The sequence below is a fragment of the Triturus cristatus genome, chromosome 5_2 (genome assembly GCF_964204655.1).
Source record: "Triturus cristatus chromosome 5_2, aTriCri1.1, whole genome shotgun sequence".
NCBI classification, from domain to species: Eukaryota; Metazoa; Chordata; class Amphibia; order Caudata; family Salamandridae; genus Triturus; species Triturus cristatus.
In genome coordinates this window covers 1,038,240,216-1,038,264,048 of record NC_140588.1, presented here as the reverse complement: position 1 = coordinate 1,038,264,048, position 23,833 = coordinate 1,038,240,216, and positions in this window count along the sequence as shown.

Sequence of the window (23,833 nt, the reverse complement as noted above, 5' to 3'; positions counted from 1 at the left end):
CAGTCTCAGGGCTTGAAGAGTTCCGTAAGGGAGCCCCAGGCTGGGAGCCTAGGCTGTCCTTATGTGCCGCCCGGTGAGGGAGAGCCCCTAGTGTCAGGAGGTCCCGGGGCGACTGTAATCCGAGCTCCTGAGGTTCTAGGGTCGGCCCAGCCGCAGGGTTTAGATCCTGGGCTGGGATGCCAGGTTCAGGGGTTGCCTGACCTGGCGGGTGGGGCATCGGTAAACAGTGTCCCCCCAGGATTGTCTTTCAGGGGTACTTTTCCAGGTGGGAGGGTGCGGAACTCTGGGAGGGGGTGCAGGGGGAGGAAAGACTCGCCCCTGGCACCGGTGCAGCCTAAGGGTTTAGACCCTAGGCTTGGGAACCAGTTGAGGGGTCAAGGCTCTGGACTGGGGAGAGAGTGGTGGTCTGAGGGTGCCTCGCATGGGAGTAGGGTGAGGAACCCCAGAAGGAGAGGTAGGGGGAGGAGAGCCTCGCCCCTGATGGCTGGTCAGCCTGAAGGTGCAGACCCCAGGTGGAAGGACCAGTGGCAGTTTGGGACTGCAAGGAGGAGGAGGGGAGTGGTCAATGGGCACTACAGGCCTGGGGCTACTGCCCCCGCCTCTGCGAAACCACAAGGGCCACAGACATCTGGATGGCCCAGGGGCCGGTCCTGGCCACAACCAGCTAGGGAGCCCCAGTGGGGTGGCTTCGTTGGTCCAGGGAGGTTTGAGAGGGAACCCTCGGGTTCCAGAGTGGAGGAGAACCTGCGGGTGCTCCTGCAGTTGCGGGACTGCGTCCACCTTTTCTCGCCCCAAGCAGGGAAGCCCATCAAGGCATTGATCGGTCTACCCTGGCTTTTGGCTGGAAGGGGGTTGTGTTGGACTTGGCCCTTTTTCCCTGAATTTTTTCGTTTTTTAATGCATGTTAGATCAAATAACCAGTGTTTAGGTGCAGGTGTTCCCTTCTCCCAAGATGGCTGCCACAGGCCCCTGCTACTGCGGAGTGGTCTTTACTAGTAGCATCCTAGCTGCCAGGAGCTGGCTGGAACCCCACAACAATGTTGCGACACCAGCCCGCCTTTTTTGTCCCATAGGTAGAATGGGGAAGCTCCTGGAATGTGCTGGAACCTTCTAGAAGGGAGGTGTGGTTTTTACTTTTGCCGTCTTGGATAGAGGTCACCTGACCTAGGGATACTTAACAGAGGGAGGGAACTTTTTCTAGTCAGTTGGCCAGTGGGGTAAAGCAGAGCTGGAGAATCCACGCAGGAGTTTTAGGTGGTAGGGCCTAGCCAGGGACTTATGCCTCTGAGAGTGACAGGATTTAGGTGCTGCCTCTTAAGTGAGTGAGGGATCCAGTAAAGCCCACTGATCTTGCCCAGCAGTAGGAGGACCCAGGGAACCTCTGCTCAGCCTGACTAGGAAGGACCTAGTCGCCAACTCAATCCCTACCCCCCAGGAACAGAACCCCCCAAGGGCGCCAGAGACATCTGCGCCATCAAGACTTCATATAGCAACTGATTGCAGAAACTGAATGCTGAACCCTCATGACACGACCGCATGCTGAAACTGAATGCTGAGACTTCGTGTCAAAACCTGAACACGGAAACCATATGCCAAGCTGATTGTGGAATTGCTGGGGATCGACCAGGTATTAGCGCTGTGACCCCTGCGCTCTCTGACCTGGCCTGGGATCCCCTGCAGCAAGCCCCGTCGAGCGCGGAACTCTCCGCTTAATTTGACCCCCCCCTGGCGCGGGGGCTAGAGGGCGATCACCGCCGTGGCCCGGAAGCCTGAAGTGTGCCCCCTCATCGTGTCGAGGCCCGCGGAGAAGCCCGGGCCCCATCGCTGCCGTCGCAGCTGCTGGAGGAGGTGCGTGAGGCCGTGGCCTGCCCCCGTCGCGGAAGAATCGACTACGGAGTCCGGAGCTGGGGTTGGACGCCTCAAGACGTCGAGATCAAGGTAAGCCGGGAGGCTTGGGACGGACCCCGGTGCGCCCCCTACAGACCGGGAGCAGCACCGCACCCTGAGACCCTGGTTCCCCTCCGTGGGAGTGACCCCGTTCACCCAGGACTGTGACACCCCTCCGAGGGATTGCCCCGTCCTACGAGACTGTCGAGTACCGTTGTGCTCCGTGAACTGCCCTGAAGTGCCGGATGCTTGCACCTTACGAGTGGCGCTGTGATTGCAGGCTCTGCTCCAAAGTGTCCAATGCTTAGATGTTACGAGTAACGCTATGTTCGCAGGCTCTGCTCCGAAGTGTTCAATGCTAGATATTACAAGTAGCGTTATGATCGTAGGCTCTATTCAGAAGTTTCCAATGCTTAGTTATTACAAGTAGCGTTATGATCGTAGGCTTTGTCCACAGATGTACCAGGCCAGATTGACGCGTATAGCGCGGAAATCGCCCACTGAGGCGTGGGGTACCAGGGGTAGCGGTAAGCCCGCGAAGTCTGCCCCAAGTCCCTGCTTGCCCCCAGGGGTGGCGCTACAATCCCCAGTCCTTACAACCAAGGTTAGGATATACCAAGGTGGCCTAGGGCCTCGGGGGAAAGGGCTGGTGAATATGATGCTGGTGGATCCAATGCTACTCTAAGTGAGCCATGCCATAGTTATCTCATGAACTGCATTTATATCTCATGAACGGTATCTATATATAAGGAACTGCATTTACATTTAACTGCTTGGATAAACTTGAGTTATTTGCATACATTCTACAGTGTGGCATCCCTTATTGTGTGCGTTCCTTGCTTCAAAGGGGGTGTGTGTTGTGTGGTCGCTTTACACAAAAGCCTTTGGGTGCCCAGCCACTCGAGTCACGTTACCCCCTTAGGGCTTGGTGACCCCAGGTCTTACACCATCACTCTCTCATTTGCTGTTGATTGCTCTGTAATTAATTAATCAAAGTGACTCCTACTGTTCGACCCCTCTTCCTACGATTGCTCCTTATTTTACCCCTCTACCACTGATTGCTTAAACTTTAAGGGGCATATTATCAAGACAGGTTATAAAATTATCGCCGCTTTAGCGGCAGAAAACTGCCGGTAAAACAGCGATAATGGGCTTGATAATATGCTCTATGGAATTCCAATTGAAGCTCAGGTTAGATGTCCTTCACATCTAACATGGGCTTCAAATGGAATTCCATAGAGCATATTATCAAGCCCATTATCGCCGTTTTCTGCTGCTAAAGCGGCGATTATTTTATCGCCTGTCTTGATAATATGCCCCTTATTCTCTTCTCAGAGCGCTCGTGTTTTCTCGGTTTTAAGGCCAGACTTGTCATACCGGGAGGCAGGCATTTCCACAGGAGCCTAGAAGGGCCAGTTTAGTTACTGGGGGTAGTGTTTTTTTAGCAGTGCAGTAGTTTTTAAAGCACTTGCTGCAGAGGTCCATGTATGGTTGTTTTCAGAGAACAATGTTAGCGCCAAGATAACTGTGGTGATTAATGTACCTGCTGGTGAGAGATCGGAATTTTGTCTATTGGCAGTTTTGACTCGTCTAAGGTCGCACAGGCTAATATACCTGCTGCAAAGGACGTGGTGAACCATGCAGATCACAGAACAGTATTTTATGTGCATAGCTCATGGGTTACTGCTTTTGTCACCCAGACCCTTTTGTTACTATGCAGTTCATAAGTTACAATAATAATCTACCACAGTGAGCTATGAGGTGCCATCAATGAGCTGCATGCAAACTGCATGGTACATGTTAGAAAGATATGTTTTTTCAGTCTTTCATTATCCTAATGTTGCTAAGAAAGGTTTGCTTCAGTAGAATTAGTAAAGCCAACCCTAACCACTGTGTTACATTCTGAATCCTGGGTTTGCGATTCTCTAGATCAAGCGCTCTTAAAAATGCCGACCAGTTTGGATGACATGTGAATCCTACACCTCGTACTCCCCTGATTACACACGTATTATTCATTGCCTCTGTATTTGATGTAAAGTTCTTCGACACCCTACACCAGTATGAGAGGCGCTATAAAATGAATTAAATACATGTGAGAGAGGGGCTATGGAGAGATGCGGGCACTGTTGGAGGGTGATAGTGAGGGAATCATTGAAGAGCCCCAACAAAGATGATTGTATCCTGGTGCACTCTAAGGTCATCATTTACTATGCTTTAAAAGCAAATGCAATTGAATATATAATGACATGTGTTGAAGAATGCACCATTTTGACCACATTTTCTTGGGTGAAAACACATCCAAACCCTCCTTGTAGAGGTCAGGCTCACTCGCTGCACACACTATATACCCTACGGGGGCTGGTCTGACAAACTTTGCCAGGGCTGCTTTGGGTTCTCTGTCCGGGCCTGGTCGGTGTCTCCCAAATCTCTGTTCCAGAGGACACGGTCTAAAGCACAGCTGTACTGCAACCAATAATGAAGAAGAAAGTCGAGCCTCGTTCAGTACAAGAAGTGTGTACACAAAGGATACTTCTGAGGACAACATTTTATATGTGTTTTCAAAACGACTTTGCATTGGTAGGGCACAAGTCCATTATTATTAAAGTGACATTCAGGTGCTTCCTACGATACAATACCATTAATTATAGGCAAATATTTTAATAGCATTTACAGAATAAGCTTGTTACTTAAGAACCCTCTTCATCTTCTATAGCATTAGGATTCATGTCATATAAATGATGTTTGTGTGTCATAATTTTGTTGTTTTTTCACATAAAATGAACAGCATGTGAGCTTGCTTGCCGCATAATTCAATCCACACAATTTGATTCTTATCTTTTAATTAGGCCTTTAGATATAGCTGCATGCATCAAAGGTCTGGCTGTAAGTTACGATGGTCATTATTTATGCATTCAATGTTGTTGCAGTGGTTTAAGTCTTAGAAGACAGGCCTGTTTATGACTAAAGTGGGCCTCTCAGCTTTTATGTAGACTTTCCAATTATATTTCTGTTGCTCACATCCACAAACAAGACAAGGGATTTTTCCACTCTGCAGAATTTTATAGTTGGTAGCTGGAGATCTGTTTTACAGTTCTAAGTGACCGTGCATGGTTTTATAGCAGAACAACCGGAGCAATATAAGAAGTGTTTGTGTGACGAAATATCGGCGACCAAGACATCGGAAAAAAATATTGAGAACACAAATATGGACTTTACATACTGTTAGAACCTGACATCCTTTGTGTGGTCTTCCCTAAATGTTTTGTCTTCTCCCGTCCTCTTTTCTGAACTTAATTTTTGTTGATATTAGAACTCTGTGCACTTTACCACTGCTAACCAGTAATAAAGTGCTTGTGCTTTTTCCTTCAACCATAGTGGAAATTGGCAAACAGCCAATTAGCCCATTTAATTTACTTATAAGTCCCTAGTAAATTAGTACTTCATGTATCTAGGGCCTGTAAACCAAATGCTACTGGTGGGCCTCCAGCACGTAATATGTCCCCCACTAAAGTAGCCCTTTAAAACCTGTCTCAAACCTACCATTACAGCATGTGTGCAGTTTTGAAATGCCAATCCGACCTGGCAGAATAACCCTTTTGCAGGGCCGTTTCTACCATTAGGCAAGACTAGGCGGACGCCTAGGATGGCATAAGGGGAGGGAAGCAAAAAGCATTAGTTTTGGAATCCTGCTCATTTCCACTCTTGCTGTGACAGTATCAAATCGGTGCCAGGACTCGGCATCCCAAACCTCGGCTCCCAGCCGGGGACAGGAGATCTGCAGCCGTGGCGCGCAGCATGTCCTGGTGAGGCACCGGGTGCTGAGGGCAGACCTGGGCACAGGACACTGGGAGCAGGTGGACCGGGAATGTTAGAGGGTGATCCGTGCTCCTCTTGAGACCCCAGGCCCGCAGCCCCGCCCCCAACACCCGGGCTGCCATGGCGGAGGCGCCGCTGTGCTCCACCTGGGTGCTCCTGGTGCTGGCCGTGTCCTGCGTGCCCGTCAGCCTGACGTCCAACCCGCCACCCAAAAACGAATGCCACAAACACTACACAGTAAGGGTTACTTTTATCATTCCTCGAATCGGACACACACTCAAGTATACACCCTTGATTAAAAATGCTGGACAGCTAGGGTGACGTATAGTGCCTGAACCTCTGCTTTGGCCTGGGAACCTCTCACAGGGTTGGAAATTGAAGCCTGTGTCGTCAAGGGCCTTGAGTGCACAAATCCAGGAAGCCGCGTCAGCTGGGCTGAGGCTTAGTCTTCTGTGAGAGAGTCGTACACGTCGTGCCGACATCACTCCCGCCCTGTACTAGCTCGCCTGGGAACCGACATAAATAAAAAACAATACAAAAACACATTTCGACCCAACTCGAGGACCAAGAGTTCCCACTACATGGCATATTACAAGCACACTCACGCTCAACCTTTCCTCTCGTGCTGTGTGTGCTTGACCTTCCCTCTTGTGCTGTGTGTGCTCGACCCAACGCGAGAGGGCCAAGGGTTCCTGCTACATTGCATATTGCAAACATACGCTGAAGAACTGGGGTTTAACCCAGCGGCGTCAGGGACACACCTTAGATCTTCGAGTTCACCTGTCTTGGTATACAGAGACATGGAATACTTCTGGATGGCATCAGAGACCAAGTTTATTAGCTGCAGCTAGTAACAGTGATCCTAGATATACATCACGGTGTAAATTCTCAGGAGACCGCTCATTTTACTAAGGCGAGACGTCTCCTTCTATACCCAATATTCACATTATAAATGTACACCCACTGCACAAAATTCTTGCCAATAAAGTACATTTTCAAACAAAGTGTCACATAACAAAAACTCAATTTACAGTATCCCAACCCAAAAGTTAATTATTAGGAATGTCCCAAATTCAATCTCCACAAGCCGGACAAACCTATAATTGAAAGCATAACCCATGTAATGAAGAAACATAAAAAAAGAAACGGTAACAGATGCTGAACAAGATAAGGCATGTGCAAGGAAACTAAAAGTTAACGATGTCCTGAACATTGATTGGCAATCTCAGACAAAGATCGATCAGGGAAATTGGCTTTGTGGGGTCAGTTTCAGGTGCAGAGGTCAGTTTCTTACAGTTCATTTCAGAGTCAAAAAGAAACCGAGTTAATGTATACATGAACTAAGAAGGCCAGGCCACTTTATTTGCCAGGCTACCTTCACAGGCCTACGTGAGGGCAACACAAAATGGTGGCAGAGAACAAAATGGAGTCAGACTCGAGAATTACAGAACCTCAGATCCTCCTTTTGCCATTACGTAGGCAATAACCTAAGACTCATGTTAATCTGAATCTAGGTCTATGTCGATATTCATTAGGTCATCAAGGTGTTGCTGTAGCATCATCTTATTATTCTCTACTTCTCTCGGGACAGGTCTCCGAACACACATAGTAGCACAAAGACTACAAATGGCGGGACCACACTGGATGCAAAGACAACAAGAGAAAAGGATGGTTAAAACCATACCAAGGAATGTCAAAATCTTCCATCCCCATTTGGACAGCAGTCCCCAAAACCATCCCGTCAATGACCAGTCTCCTTAATCTACATGGATAGACTCAGAGATATTATACAACCTAGAGATGGCTTGGTACACTGTAGGGGCATTATCTGGTATGTAACCACAGCAACTGGATCCAATCAATTTACATACTCCTCCTCGATCTGCAAGTATGATGTCTAATACCATACGGTTCTGCAAAGTCATAAGACGGTCCGCTTGAAGCTCAGCTGTAACATTACTAACAGCACCTGCTGTCTCATTAATAGTAGCTTCAACAACGCGGACAAGCTGTCGAATATGCCTACTATTGACCATAGGACCCCAAAAGGGCAAGAAGCCCTTGAAGAAATCTCCTACTTCGTGTGCTGCGGTATCTTCCTTATTGAAGACACCTCTACCAGATCTCGTTCTATGATAGTCTGAAGCAGTAGTGTATGTAGGGGGAAGTAGAAACGACACATAACACGTTCCTGAAAATCAGGTGGCAACCATGTGTAGGCTCTGTCATGACAAACAAAATATGTGCCTTTAGCTGGCACAAACGGTGGAGAAGTCCGAGATGAATAGACATAGGTTTGAGGACACACACTCTTACCTAGCTGAGCTTTCGGATTCCGACCATTACCTTGAAAACAAAAGTGGCCTCGGTGGGATACAATCCAAATAGGGGGAGACCTTTTTCGTCTCTCCTTCTCTGTCAAACTAGTACTATATCCAGTCACGTTCCAACCAACGTAAGCCAGCACCTCATCCTTAGGGATAGCATTATATGCATCAATATCTCAGATCACAGCTACTATTCCCCTTATTAAGGCACTATTGCTCGAGATATCTTTAAGGGAACGTAAGGGGTGTACCTCATTTGCATAGATAAACATGGTCTGAAAAGCCCACACAGACCCATTAAAAAAAAAAGGCAAAACCAAATATTGCATACCTTTATCTGTCGTATGAGGGATAAGACCACAAACCCAACAATTAGTGGTATTTACTACTAACTGATGCTGATGCAACAACTGTATAAACGAGTTGTTGACAAATTCTGATCTCCTTGTCTGTTCATGTTCAGGCAACGTATAAAACTGGTGCAAAGAAACAGTAGTGAAAGAAAGCACAGGTTGGGAGGTGGGTGCAGATGTCTGTTGTGTAGCATAGACAATCCAACCCACACAAGCTAATGTGATACTTAAAAACATCAAAAAGCACAATATTATAAAACATTTGCTATGTATCAATGTACAAAATCTTGTCTTAAGATCTATTCTCTCAACATCTCTTTCAGTTACAACAGACTCCATCCTCTAACGTGCTGTTCGCGTCAATTTTCCTTCTTCACTCAAGTGTGCGTCCAGGCGTCCTAGACGTCCCTAGAATCGCAGACCTTTCGTCAATACGTGGGCCACCCCTTAAGTTCTTATACCGCGACCCTGCAGCTGAACCCGGATGGTGGTTCGAAAAAGAAAAAGAAAAATAGTTTCTTGTCTGAAAGAGTGTAATTCACAAAAAAATTCAAATTTTATTTGTCCTTTTTAGACCTTAAGTTGTAGCGTTCTTTACCAGGCACAGTTTGATCCTGAAAGAGTGTCTCTGGGTACGTAGTATCAAGTCTCAAACACAGCGGCACAGCTTCTTGCAAGACTTTATCATCCGCATGTTCTGACTGAGTCCATTCCAGATGTGTATTGCTAAAAGGTACAAATCTCGGAACCCTTTCACTCTCGCAATCGGCAACACCTTCCCGGACCCACTTATCGTACGGTAAGGGCAAAGGTATCTTCTTACAATGGGTACCATGTACCCAGTTTTTCTTGCCGAACCCCTTAATAGCAGTCCGAGTTGATAACAGGACTTGGTATGGACCGGTCCATCTTGGTTCCAAGTTCTTTGACCTCTGGAAATTCTTGGTTAGAACCCAGTCGCCAGGTTGAATCGTGTGGCCTGCGTCTACAGAAACTGAAGGCAAAGTGTCATGGACCTGTTGGTGAAGAACACGCAATTTAGCAGTCAAATCATGTAAGTAGTCAAGAGACCAACATCATTGGGACCTGTAGCCCAAAGTGTATCAGGGAGAGAACGCAGTTCCAGTGGAAGGCGATCCTTAGACAGATACATCGGGGAAATCACTTTCTTACCCACCGTAAGATGTACTCCCGAAGGAGAACAATGTAATGTCGCATGCAATCTTTTCAACAAGTCCAAACCCAACAGATTCTCGCCACAGCCCGTCGTTAGAATAAGGGGAGCCTCCAATTAACAGGGACCAATAGAAAGGGGCAAAGGACAAGAAACCGGATTACGAACTAGGGGGCCAGAAAATCCTACTGAAACATTGGTCAAGCCAGACAAAGGTGCGCCGGGGAGTTTAGAGTGCATGATAGAACTCTTTGCTGCACGAGTATCCAAAAGAAAAGGTTCTGCCACACCTGATGTAATCACTTCAACATAAGGTCCACTCTGGTCTACTGGAACTGACACGACTCCCTCCCTTTGTCCATGGCTGTCCTAACTATCATTAAAACCAGCACTCTCACTTCCAACATAATAATCATCAGTGTAGTACTGAGCGGAATGGACGGTCGGAACATTCTGTTGGTCAAAATAATTCATAGAATTCTGAGGGGAAAAGGAACGTTCACGTCCCCTACCCCTAGGTACTTGTTGGAAACCACCACGACCTCTCAGACCAGACATACCATTCGCACGCTGTAGCAAGATCGGGCAACTATTCTTGAAGTGACCTTCTTCTTTACAATAAGCACACTGATTAGGGCCTAGCGGGAGTCGCGAAGCAAAAGACTCAGGCTTCTGCAACAGTGTCTGAAACTGTGGGGGTTGCTGAAACTGGGAAGGTTACTGAAACTGACGATGATTAGGGCGAGGCGGATAAGCCTGCTGCAGAAGAACTTTCGTTTTTAATTCTCTAGTCTTCTTCTCTACTTTATCCTTCTCATCTTTATCTCTATTCTCATAGTATTGTGCAGTAGCCAATATCTGAGCCGAAGAACAGCCCATGAACTCTCAGAGTCCTTTAACTTATTAGAAAGTTCAGGAAGTAAATTAAAAACAAACTTATCTACAAACAACCTCTGACCACCTTCTGTACTCATATCCTGACCACAATGATCAATGAATGTTTCCTCAAACCTAGTGAAGAAATCAGACACACTCTCGTCTTTCTTTTGTTTGCATGCTGCTAACTTGTCCCAATTCACCCGCAGAGGAGACATCATAGTTTTCATCAAATTAATAATCCCACCAGGTAGTTCTGCAACTAAGGGTTCAGGTTTGGCACCTCCTACCTGCCGACCATCTGCAGCAGTAATATTAACCCACGTATCTCCTAACTCTGGCGCGTGATCCTCGTGACGGATCTTCGCCCACAAGGGTTGAGGAACTACATTACCAATCAACATATATATGTCAGCTAAATTCATAACACACGCATCAACTGTCTGAGACAACTCCTTATAATAACCAGCAAGATTTTTAAGGGGGTCAGGCAAAGTCTGCTTAAGAGCCAGGACCTCAGGTCTCTTCCAAGGGACATGCACCCACACTCGCTGAAAATGAGCCGGTGCAGCCGCAATACCATGAGCGGCATCAGCCGCAACTGCCTCTCTACATACAGGGGGAACCTCTCTCATAGGATAGTGCTTCACTTTTCTCCTAATAGAAGGGTCAGGTTCGAACAATGACTGAGGTGGAAGTCGAGACCTAAAAGTGAGTAGTGTCTCTACCGCTTCCTCAACATCGGAACCCACTATCGTCCCTTTAGCAAATTCAGACTGAACATTAAGCAATTCCAGTGGAATTGAACCCAACTCATTATCTTCCCACTCCTGACGAAGGACGGTACACATGACATCAAAAACATACCTTTGTTTTGGTGCCTCCCACTGTAGGAAGATATCCATAACCACTTGTGGACTGTACTTGGAGGTATTCGAAACCCATCTACGAGCAAGGAGATCTAACACTGCCCGCTCTTCGGGACCAGGGAGCTGACTACGTCTCTGCTTACGTTCAGAAACAGGGGTCATATTCAGTGACCCAAAGAAAGGAGACAAAAGACTAGTGACAGTCTCAGTCATTCGTTGCCGAGCAGAAGGAGAAGAAGTTGACATGAGGACAGGAGACAAAGTGTTTTGAGGTGACAGAGACGTAGGGACAGAAATAAGAGAAGTCGAAGATAAAGAAGTGTAAGGCAAAGGAGTTTGAGGCAAGGCTGGTGGCAAGGCCGGCGGCCCTGGAGGGGGCTGCCCCGGGGGAGGAAGAACCACCTGTGAAGCAACGGGTGGCTGAACAACAACAGGGGGTTGAACGACAACAAGGGGTGCAACAACTGGAGGTAACGGAGGTGCAGTAGCACCCTGCACATAAGGGGGTGGTAATCTCAGTGAATGTGACATCAAAGGATCCTTTTCAGGGTCTATAGTCTTCTTCATCTTCCTTAAACTGCCTAGCAGCTTGCATTACCGATATATTCCTTTCCTTCCTATCTTTCTTAGCTTGCTTAATTTCTCGCTGTTTGGCTTCCTTACGCCAAAGGCGGAAAGAGTCAAACATCGCCGGCCGGGCTTTCTTCTTAAATAGCGCAACTTCTAGGTTATCTAAAACATCTGATTCAAAACTACCATGTTCATGCCATCGTAAAACACCATCTTTCCTTGTATAACAGACCCATACTTCATTAAAGGTAATGGGACCTACACCATGCTTTGAATAGAGCTCATAAATTGGAGTTCCAACCGGAGGGATCGGACATGAGTCCTCCAATCGGGAATCCCTATTACAACTACAACAAAACCAGTTCCTAAATTTGCTAAAACCAGGCATCTTTTAGCCTGGTTTTAGCCAACGCACACACTCGACCTTCCCTCTCTTGCTGTGTGTACTCGACCTCGTCCTCTATTCCTGCGTGGGACCCAGACAGGAAGGAACAGCCAGAAGTCCCGGGGTTAGTGGCTTTTAAGCGCTGCACCTAGCACCTAGAGGCAGTGTAGCGGCTAGGCCTAGCACACCTGAGTGTTGTTCCTCGCATTCCTTTCTTTAGCGGCAAGCTCTTCAGCGCTGAGAGAACCGGTCGTTGTGGACACATGGTTCGCCTCTCGACAGCAGGCCAGGGCAGCAAAGGCAAAGGGATCAACTGATCAGGTACACCCACCCCTAGAAAAAAGTTGCATGGTCTGGGTGAGTCACGCTCTGTTAACTTCTACCACCAGCCCATCCACCCACCCACCGCACATCTGCACAATCTTTCCCTGTCTACCATGTTGGAGAACTGCCCATAAGCCCATCCATCATTCTCCACATCTATCTACCAAACGCTCATGTTCATTCATTTTCCCTTCCTTGCCTTACTATTCAGCTGCCGACACCCCTCCCCAGTCTGCCATCCACTGAGCCACGTGCCACATCCCACAATCCCTCTGGTTCCATTTGCACTTCTCCTGCTGCTGCGGTACTTTCTAGTTGTGCATGTTTTTCTGCAAATATGAAATTTGCAATGCAGCTTATCTACCACCGGTGATTTAAAACGTTTACGTGCTTGTTCTGTTTGTGCCCAAGACATAAATATTCATGCTTAGTCTTTTCATGCTGATTTAGAGTTGTACAAAGGGCCTGGCCTAGCAGGTGGTGTACGTGTGTGATGGGGAAAGGCGCTCAGCGGAAAGAGCTCTGCTGGTGTGTTGTTCGAAGGAGTGCCCACACCTTCTGTGAACAACGCGCACGATGATGATACAAAGGGTGAGCTATTACACTAATGCATTCAGGTAGTGTTTCTCCAGCTCCTGCTGTGGTTCAAGGATTGTTCTTTCTGAATATGATGTCAGTTTACAGTTATTATACCTTGGGACTTACGTGAACATTACATTACACAGTCCACACTGCGGAAGTAAAGACACACATGGAGACCATGCGGCGCCTGTAAGTAATGATGGCGGGTATTTGGCCCTCAGTTTTGGAGACACAGGTTTTTGGAACCCACAAGCTATCCCACACCCCTATAATATGAAGTTCACACATTTATAGGGCTTCGTGAAGTTGGTGACAAGCAGGAAAAGCTGACCGCGCTATAGGCATTCATTGAGCAAAGCAGAGAGGCGCGCTGCTCTGGCAGCTGCAGTGCGCGTGACAGGGCTCCTCTACACCATGCAGTGCATTGCTGCTGTGCCCTGGTGTTGAAATAATAAATGTGTATAGGCTGGGCTCAGCGACCATAGCTGGCTGCATCACCGTGGCAGAAGTCACATGAATTCATGGCGTAGCAGAACTGCAACATTGTCCATATTTTGCCTGCGAGACAGGACTCAGTGGGCGTGGCCACCCCCCAGCGGCGCGAGCGAGGCATCAGTTATGATTCTGAAGTTTAGTTTTGCAGCCTGCGCCACCACTACCTCTCATCATGATGCCCGTGCCTCCCATCACAATGCGCCCTCGACCGGACCGGGCTGCTGGAGACAGGTTATCGCCGTGGGGCTCACACATACAGGTCTGTAATATCAGACCTTCTTGCATTGTAAATATATTTCATTCTAAAGGGTCAGCCTGAGCGTGTGCCATCACTGCTCTCCTCAGGCCTCCATGGTGCCCCGGCGGGCTGGGCAGCACTCCGCTCAGCTAACTGTAACAGTGAGTGACTGGGACTGGCAGTCGGAGTCTGTTTATGGCAGGGGAAGAGAGTGATGGTAGTAAAAGGGAGAGGGCGGCATTTTTCAATTCTCCCCTAGGGCGGCAAAACACCTAGAAACAGCCCTGTCCTTTTGCCAGGCCTAAACTTATCTTTTTAATGCTTACAAGTCACTCCCAAGGTAGGCCCTTGACAGCCGACATGGTAGAGTGCATTGTATTTAAAAAGTAGAACATGTGTTTTTAGGGGGGGATACTTTCAATTCATTCAAATTGAATTTATTTTGAACAAGAGAATACAAGTCAGTGAGCAGAGTAGCAAAAGCTTGTGACAAGTGCGCAATACCACAAGTGAAAAATACAAATCCAGACATAAAATTGGGGGGAAGTGCGTGTGGTACAGGGGAATTGAAAGTTTCTCCTTCATGCTGGTTTTCTTTATATTCATTTGTAGATTGAATCTTGACAGTCATTTTGCTGTCTTATTGTACACCGTACATATGAGTATGGAGTCAAGTCAAGTCAATGCTTGTTTGGATTTTGTGTTTGTACCAATATTCACGTGGACATTTGGTTCGCTCTTGTCTTTAGAATATACTTTTAGAAAGTTGGCATTTTCTTCTCCTAACCATTTGTTGCCTGCAGCCTGTGTTCTGGGTCACATGACTGTGTACAGCTTGGCCTTTGTGTATTCCTTCCAGACCGGAAACAAAGGGGGACTAATGTAATGTTTATTCATGTCTTAATTAATTAAAACCATACATACAAGTAGAAATAAAAAAATACATTGTTAGCATCAGTTGGAATTGAGAAAGCTCTAAAAACTACACACATTCATCATTATACAGATCATGACATGATCATAGGTAAAAACAATATAAAAGGGAATCCAATCTGTTCAAAATTTCATCCTGTGCTATTTCTTAGTCTATATTTCAACATTTATGTAATGAGGGATGTCTAGATGGCAACATTTTGGGCCGCCAAGTTTATGAACGGTCAGCTCTGAGTTTTATCATAAAGCTATGAATGGACATAGGGGCTTATTTATGAGCCCTTGCGTCACTTTTGCGCCGCCGGTGCGTCACTTTTTGTGACGCACCAGAGCCGTAAAAAATGAGCCTTGTTGCACCATATTTACAAAGTGACGCATCTACCTAGATGCGTCACTTTATAAACCCCTGCACCAGGTATAATGGGGCAGATTTACAAGCCCCTTGTGCCAATTTTGCGTCACTTTTAACATGGGAAAAGTGGCGCAAGGGGCTTGTAAATCTGCCCAAATGTATGCAGGGGGGGGGCGTTATGACGCAAGTAAGCCTCGTAGAAGTGACGCATGTGCCACTTCTAGGACGCAAATGCGTCAATATCTAATGGCAGGCGTAAGACTGACGCAGGCACATTTCACATGGGGACTTGCCCATGTGTAATGACCCATTGCTGAAGTTGCGTTACTTTTGTGACACACTCCAGCAATGCGTCATTTTTGCACCTACAGATACCTTAGAAATACTGACGTATCTGTAACTCCTTGCGACATGATGCATCGTACTGTAAATATGACGCTTCATTGGTGTCGCAAGGAGGGCGCAATGAAAAGTGACGCATCGCTGTTTTCTCGCAGTGATGCGTCACTTTTCATTAATGAGGCTCATAGTATCTAAGCAGAGGTCCCCCAGGTCGACCCTGGTGATATTGGTAGGGCCTCAACATCTAAGGTGTCGGTTTATCAGTTCAAGGAATGATGAGGCGGCCCACGTTATTATTCAAGAGATAAGTGGGAGCGAAGAACAAAAAGGATTACGGATGCTCATACATACTGAGAAGCAGTCATTTGCAGGACCCTGTGGTGCTCAACAGGCCCGGTTCTAGCGGGTGGGCCGGGTGGGCCAGGCCCACCCAAACATGAGCCTGGCCCACCCAAACGGGAGCCTTGGCCCTCGCAGTGAGGGCTTGAAGGCAGGCGCGTAAAGCACACCTCGTGCGTGTCAGCCCGGGCCGAGACAGCTTCCCGCCCTGGGTGCGCGCACACAGACAGTTTTAGAGATTATCGCAGCCTCACCCGAGTACTTCACAGGTCTTTGAAAGACCATTTACATGTTAAACGAGGCTTTGTTTATTTTTTCACCCCTTCATCTCCACATGGCAAAGGCGACAATGTTCTGCTGCGTGGATATTTCTTTTTCTATGCAGCGCAGGAGAAAAGAAGTTTGTTTATTTTGATTCACCTTTCCTGACCTCTGCAGCGGCTTATCAAATCAGGCTGTGACACAAAGTTTGACTAATGGAGTAGGTAAGAGAATGTGTTACTATTTCTTTTTAAAATCTGCGCAGGCCCAGCAGGACACATACTAAGTGTGCGCTTCATTTAAACAATTTTTATCATTATCATGACCGATGCAGGACAACAATAAGACAATACAAAATGCCCAGATAACGCTGGTGATAAATGATCCTGCTGGAGAGCATTCATTTGTCTGTTAGTAGTTTTTAAATGCAGATGAACTGTATTTTATGTGGAAGCTCAGTGGGTTACTGCCTTTGTCACTGAGATCCTTGTGTTACTTGCAGTTCAGAAGTTACAATCCTAACATAGGACAGTGACCAATGAACTGTCATCAAAGAGCTGCATACAAACATGAATGGCATAGTTAGAACTTTGCTTTTTTTTCTGATATAGTTAGCACTTCCCCAGTCTTTCATTATTCTAATGATGCTAACATGAGTATGTTTGGGCAGATATACATTTTTATCAGTAAAGCTGACCCCCATGGAATACTCTTTAAATTCTAAGGTTGTTTCCCCAGACCAAACCCTCTTAAAATATACTGCTCACCAGTATGGATGACATGTGATTCATATACCTTGTAATCCTCATTGGCTTATGTGACATTCCCTGTAGATTGATTTATATACTTGTAGGATTCATTGTCCCTGTATAATGTGTGCGTGGTGTAAAGTACTGACACACACAACACTGATATGAGTAGAGCTGTACAACAAATGAAATGCATATGAGAGAGGAGCTACGTAAAGATGAGGGGCACTGTTGGAGGGTGGCAGTGAGGGAATCCGAGGAAGAGGTCAATAGAGGGAGGGGCTATGGAGCGATGAGGGGCACTGTTGGAGAGTGGCAGTGAGGGAATCCGAGGAAGAGGTCAATAGGGGGAAGGGCTATGGAGCGATGAGGGGCACTGTTGGAGGGTGGCAGTGAGGGAATCCGAGGAGGAGGTCAATAGGGGGAGGGGCTATGGAGCGATGATGGGCACTAGTGGAGGGTGGCAGTAAAGGAATCCGAGGAAGAGGTCATGGGGTGGAGGGGGGAGCTAGGGAGAGATGAGGGGCACTGCTGGAGGGTGGCAGTGAGGGAGTCTGAGGAGGAGGTCATGAGGGGGATGGGCTACAGAGAGATGAGGGGCACTAGTAGAGGGTGGCAGTGAGGGAATCCAAGGAGGAGGTCATGGGGGGGAGGGGGGTGCTAGGGAGAGATGAGGGGCACTGGTGAAAGGTGGTAGTGAGGGAACCCGAGGAGGAGGTCATGGGGTGGAGGGGGGAGCTAGGGAGAGATGAGGGGCACTGCTGGAGGGTGGCAGTAAGGGAATCTGAGGAGGAGGTCATGAGGGGGAGGGGCTACAGAGAGATGAGGGGCACTAGTGGCGTGTGGCAGTGAGAGAATCCGAGGAGGGGGTCACGAGGGGGAGGGGCTACAGAGAGATGAGGGGCACTAGTGGAGGGTGGCAGTGAGGGAATCCGAGGAGGTGGTCAATAGGGGGGGCCATAGAGGGACGAGGGGCACTGTTGAAAGGTGGTAGTAAAGGTTATTTACGGAGAAAGAGGTTATTGGTGCGGTGCCAAAAAAGACTTTCGCATCAGCGCTGAAGCCGGCCCTGTCATGGCCTTTCTGTTTTTGTTTATTTAATTAGCAATCGGGTCATAAGGGCTACTGTGGAACATACTTTAAAGTGCGTGGCTAATTATATTTACCGCTATATCCAATGTTTTAAGTTTGAAGACCTAATGTTTTTACCGGGAAAAATGAAAGTGGAGCCCAATGGTGCCTGATATGGGGCTGGGGCCCAAGGTCAGCTGTGAGATAAGGTGCACTGGAGAGGAGTAGTGGATAATCAAGCCTGTAAGGGAGTGCGTTGCAGAGTCTGGGGTCAGGTGGAGGTACTAATGAAGAGGGATTCTCACTGAAGGTTCGCACAGATGGAGCCTGTAAGGAAGTGCGTTACAGAGTCCGGGGTCAGGTGGAGGTAGTAATGAAGAGGGATTCTCCCTGAAGGTTCACACAGAGGGAGCCCGACAAGTGACACTTGCCTTATACTCCCACCTCAGAAACCTCCTCTTCCCCTCAAAAGAACATTACATGGAAAAAACACTTTTTGAGAGTGTTAATATTTAGAAAGAGATTTGGAAAAGAGTGCGTTTTACTGGGCCTTGTAAGACTAAGAAGAGATAAAGGAGGGCCCGGAAGCAGGCCTGCCTAGACATATATGCGACAAATCGAGCCCGCAGTGGCCCACCCAAATGCACCCTTGGCCCACCCAAATAAAAATTCCTGGAGCCGGGCCTGGTGCTCAATAGTTTTTTAGCTGCCTGCACACATCTCACGCCAGTCTTGGGTACTCTGCTTTCAGGCAGGCCTTTACAGCGGGTCTACAAGAGCGCATGCCCAGCAGCTGGAATTTTGATTGTAACAGCGCACTCCTTTCGGGCAGATGCAGTCAATACGCACAATTGATTCAGATAAGATTGCCTGAGCCTGCAGAGAAGATTAGGGCTTTTCCTAATCCTTGCAGGTGAAGAGTCCAGGGTAGGCAGACCACCCATCCTATAGTCGATGAGCTTTTGTTTGACATGAGTTTACATGCAAACACTTAAAATAGGTGACGGACCCGATTTTTCGTAATTATTTAAAAGCATCCAAGCATGCGTGTGACGAGCCAGCTTTTGTTTGTCTGCCGGTTGGGACTTGTGGCGCACAACTTTATATAGGGGCATATCAACAAGGGCTTTATCTCTGCTTTTTTGGCTTTAAAAGCCAAAAAAGCAGAGATAAAACTAGAGCCCTATCAACAACAGGGTGCTAACACGCAAATTTGCATGTTAGCACCCTTTTACTCTACGCTTCTTCCCCTTGCATCTCTAATGAGATGCAAAGGGGGCGTTCCAGAGTAAAATAATAGGAGAAATGTCGCTAAGCGACATTTCTCCTATTATCAAGAATGTCGCTAACCCTGTTAGAGACAAAAAAAAGCAGCGCTAACCGCGGTTAACTCTGCTTTTTTACGTCTGCTATTTTTCAGACTTAGCCATGATATCCTATGGAAGGAGGATATCATGGCTAAGTTTGCCTGTCCCTGTCAACAAGGTAACGTGTGATTATCGCTGGGTTTCCAGCGATAATCTCACGTTAGCCTGTTAGCGTGTATCGCTATTGAGATAAGCGTTGCTAATAGCACGCTATCTCAGCGATAAAAATTCACGCTAGCCGGCGATAGTTATCCAAGCGCTAAGTGCGCTTTGCGATAATTATCGCCGGTTGTTGTTGATATGCCCCTAACTTTTTAAATGATGTAACGGTGACAGGAGCTATCTACAGCACAGCTAGCTGCCTGTAGATTCTGTAAAGATTGGTCCAGAAAAGCCCGGGCTACAGACTTGCTGCTTGTGCTTGTTATTTCTAGACATAATTGGCTTTCCCGCATATCAAGCCTTGCCTGAATCAAGTCTTCAGAAAGGCTCCTTGTCTTTCCAGAATTTGTTTGGATAGGCCCAATTCCAGGCAAATTTGTGCTGGGGAAGAATGTTATGGAAGATGAAAAATCTTTCTATAAGGTGCAAACTTAACGTTTGTCCAGTTGGTTGGAACCTCTTCCAAACGGTAAACAACCATTACAATGCAGTCAGTGCAACTCACTCCCTTCGCAAAGCAGCTGTTACAACGCAACTGCCTTTACATCACATTCCATTACAACGCATGCCATTACAACACATGTCACTACAACACATACCATCACAACACATACCATTTCAATGCATGCCATTACAACACAATATAAGATAAGTAAAGGAGATTGTTTAGTTTTAGGGTGGGTATGGGTTTTGGGGTAAATGGGAATAGTAATTTTAACCCCTACACTATCCAACACTTTCCCTACTATTGCACTCACTGGAGTAGGAACAGTAATTTTTACCCCAACACTATCCAACACTTACCCCACTGTTACCCTAAAAGTAATATGCGTTTTAATGGTATGCGTTGTAATGGTAGTTTTAAAAAACGAGTTGCAATGGCATGCGTTGTAAAATCATGCCATGTAATGGTGGATGTGATGTGAAAACCGCGTTGTAAAGGCATGGATTGTTATTGTTTGCATTGTAACATCATATATTCCTTCCAAACATGGCCTATGAGCCATATGCTGGGTCGGGCAGCAATTTGGCACGCATCACGTTCATTAAGGGGTCATAAGAGGACCCAAGTAGCATTTTTAAAGCATTAGAATCGTGAAGTAAAGAACCTGCTTTTAATTTTATGGACTCCTTGTGGGGAAGATAGGTTCCACGGTTTTCTATAATAGGTCCGAAAGAGCTTGTATTCTGCAGCAGTTTTAATTGGAGGCCGTTCAGGTGCCAAAGGCCTGGCTTCTTTATCTTTCTGCCCATCATCATTATTCTAGTTTTCTCAAGGTTGATGGGTTTGCGTTTCATATATCTGTGCAATTTATTCACGAGCTGTTGTAGCCCCTCTCTCGTTTTGGATACAAGAAGGGTATCTTTGGCAGAAAGGAGGCCGTTGATCAGTTTGCTACCAAACTGTGGGGCATGTGCATTTACTTCTTCAAGATTTAACAGAAGATCGGCTAAACAAATGTTAAAGAGCATGGGACTAGGTGTTAGACATTCTGCCAGGATGTGTGGGGGGATCTGTTCCCTGCCCAACTTACATTTCAAAGGGCTGCCTCCAGTGAGTATGCTCACAAAGAACGTGACATCAGTCTTTTGTCACCATAGGCTACTTGGAGCCTGGGCAGGGGGCAGGAAGGAACGTCCCAGAAGCAGATGTGGGGTTAGTCTAGATGTTTCCCCCCACTTCATAGACTGGAACCAGTTATACATTTAGGACCCGCAGACCAACTCTTCTGTACATTCCTGGACCTGTGGAGGACATCGGAAGGAGTGCCTTGGACCCCCAGAAGACTGCCCTGCTGCTTGAGGCCTCCTGCCTTGTACCTCAGAGGACTGCCCTGCTGCTTAATACCTGCCTTGCTGCTTGAACCCAGGACTATCAGATTGACTCCAAGGGATAGCTGGCTGGCCTCTTGTGTGAGCTACAGGGATATAACAAGACCCAGAGACCTGGAACCCTGCACCTGGCCTCTGCTGGAACAAGTCCTTACCCCACATGTGGTGCCCATCTGGTCCTGGAATATGCTGATCCTGACTATCCCTAAAAAGCAGTACAAAAGGTGGTGGTGATGGACGGAGCATCAGAACCAATCAAACACTCACACCCAGTCAACAGATCCGGGTTTGATCCATCACCGTTCTTTAGCCCACTCTGCCACCCCAGTTCAGACATGGCCTTATGCAAATCAGTCTGACCCTGATCCTCATGGGAACAGTCCAGCCCGAACTGCCAAGCCATGCCTTCCCTGGACCAGAAACAAGCTTCTAAGGACCGGTTTCTGGCATTTCAGCCGTCTTCAGCCAGGCTTGCTTGAATCCAGTGCCAGAGTGAGCAAGGGACTCACGTCTGAGCATACCCTGCCAACTTATGGCGAACAAAGCGGTACAAAAGGGGGTGGTGATGGACGGAGCATCAGAACCAATCAAACACTCACACCCAGTCAACAGATCCGGGTTTGATCCATCACCGTTCTTTAGCCCACTCTGCCACCCCAGTTCAGACATGGCTATATGCAAATCAGTCTGACCCTGTGCCTCATTGGAACAGTCCAGCCCGAACTGCCAAGCCATGCCTTCCCTGGACCGGAAACAAGCTTCCTAGGACCGGTTTCTGGCATTTCAGCCGTCTTCAGCCAGGCTTGCTTGAATCCAGTGGCAAAGTGAGCAAGGGACTCACGTCTGAGCATACCCTGCCAACTTATGGCGAACAAAGCAGTACAAAAGGGGGTGGTGATGGACGGAGCATCAGAACCAATCAAACACTCACACCCAGTCAACAGATCCGGGTTTGATCCATCACCGTTCTTTAGCCCACTCTGCCACCCCAGTTCTGACATGGCCATATGCAAATCAGTCTGACCCTGTGCCTCATGGGAACAGTCCAGCCCGAACTGCCAAGCCATGCCTTCCCTGGACCGGTAACAAGCTTCCTAGGACCGGTTTCTGGCATTTCAGCCGTCTTCAGCCAGACTTGCTTGAATCCACTGGCAAAGTGAGCAAGGGACTCACGTCTGAGCATACCCTGCCAACTTATGGCGAACAGAGCGGTACAAAAGGGGGTGGTGATGGACGGAGCATCAGAACCAATCAAACACTCACACCCAGTCAACAGATCCGGGTTTGATCCATCACCGTTCTTTAGCCCGCTCTGCCACCCCAGTTTAGACATGGCCATATGCAAATCAGTCTGACCCTGTGCCTCATGGGAGCAGTCCAGCCCGAACTGCCAAGCCATGCCTTCCCTGGACCGGAAACAAGCTTCCTAGGACCGGTTTCTGGCATTTCAGCCGTATTCAGCCAGGCTTGTTTGAATCCAGTGGCAAAGTGAGCAAGGGACTCACGTCTGAGCATACCCTGCCAACTTACGGCGAACAAAGCGGTGGTGATGGACGGAGCATCAGAACCAATCAAACACTCACACCCAGTCAACAGATCCGGGTTTGATCCATCACTGTTCTTTAGCCCACTCTGCCACCCCAGTTCAGACAAGGCCATATGCAAATCAGTCTGGCCCTGTGCCTCATGAGAACAGTCCAGCCCGAACTGCCAAGCCATGCCTTCCCTGGACCGGAAACAAGCTTCCTAGGACCGGTTTCTGGCATTTCAGCCATCTTCAGCCAGGCTTGCTTGAATCCCGTGGCAAAGTGAGCAAGGGACTCACGTCTGAGCATACCCTGCCAACTTGTGGCGAACAAAGCGGTACAAAAGGGGGTGGTGATGGACAGAGCATCAGAACCAATCAAACACTCACACCCAGTCAACAGATCCGGGTTTGATCCATCACCGTTCTTTAGCCCACTCTGCCACCCCAGTTAAGACATGGCTATATGCAAATCAGTCTGACCCTGTGCCTCATGGGAACAGTCCAGCCCGAACTGCCAAGCCATGCCTTCCCTGGACCGGAAACAAGCTTCCTAGGACCGGTTTCTGGCATTTTAGCCGTCTTCAGCCAGGCTTGCTTGAATCCAGTGGCAAAGTGAGCAAGGGACTCACGTCTGAGCATACCCTGCCAACGTATGGCGAACAAAGCGGGACAAAAGGGGGTGGTGATGGACGGAGCATCAGAACCAATCAAACACTCACACCCAGTCAACAGATCCGGGGTTGATCCATCACCGTTCTTTAGCCCACTCTGCCACCCCAGTTCAGACATGGCCATATGCAAATCAGTCTGACCCTGTGCCTCATGGGAACAGTCCAGCCCGAACTGCCAAGCCATGCCTTCCCTGGACCGGAAACAAGCTTCCTAGGACCGGTTTCTGGCATTTCAGCCATCTTCAGCCAGGCTTGCTTGAATCCCGTGGCAAAGTGAGCAAGGGACTCGCGTCTGAGCATACGCTGCCAACTTATGGCGAACAAAGCGG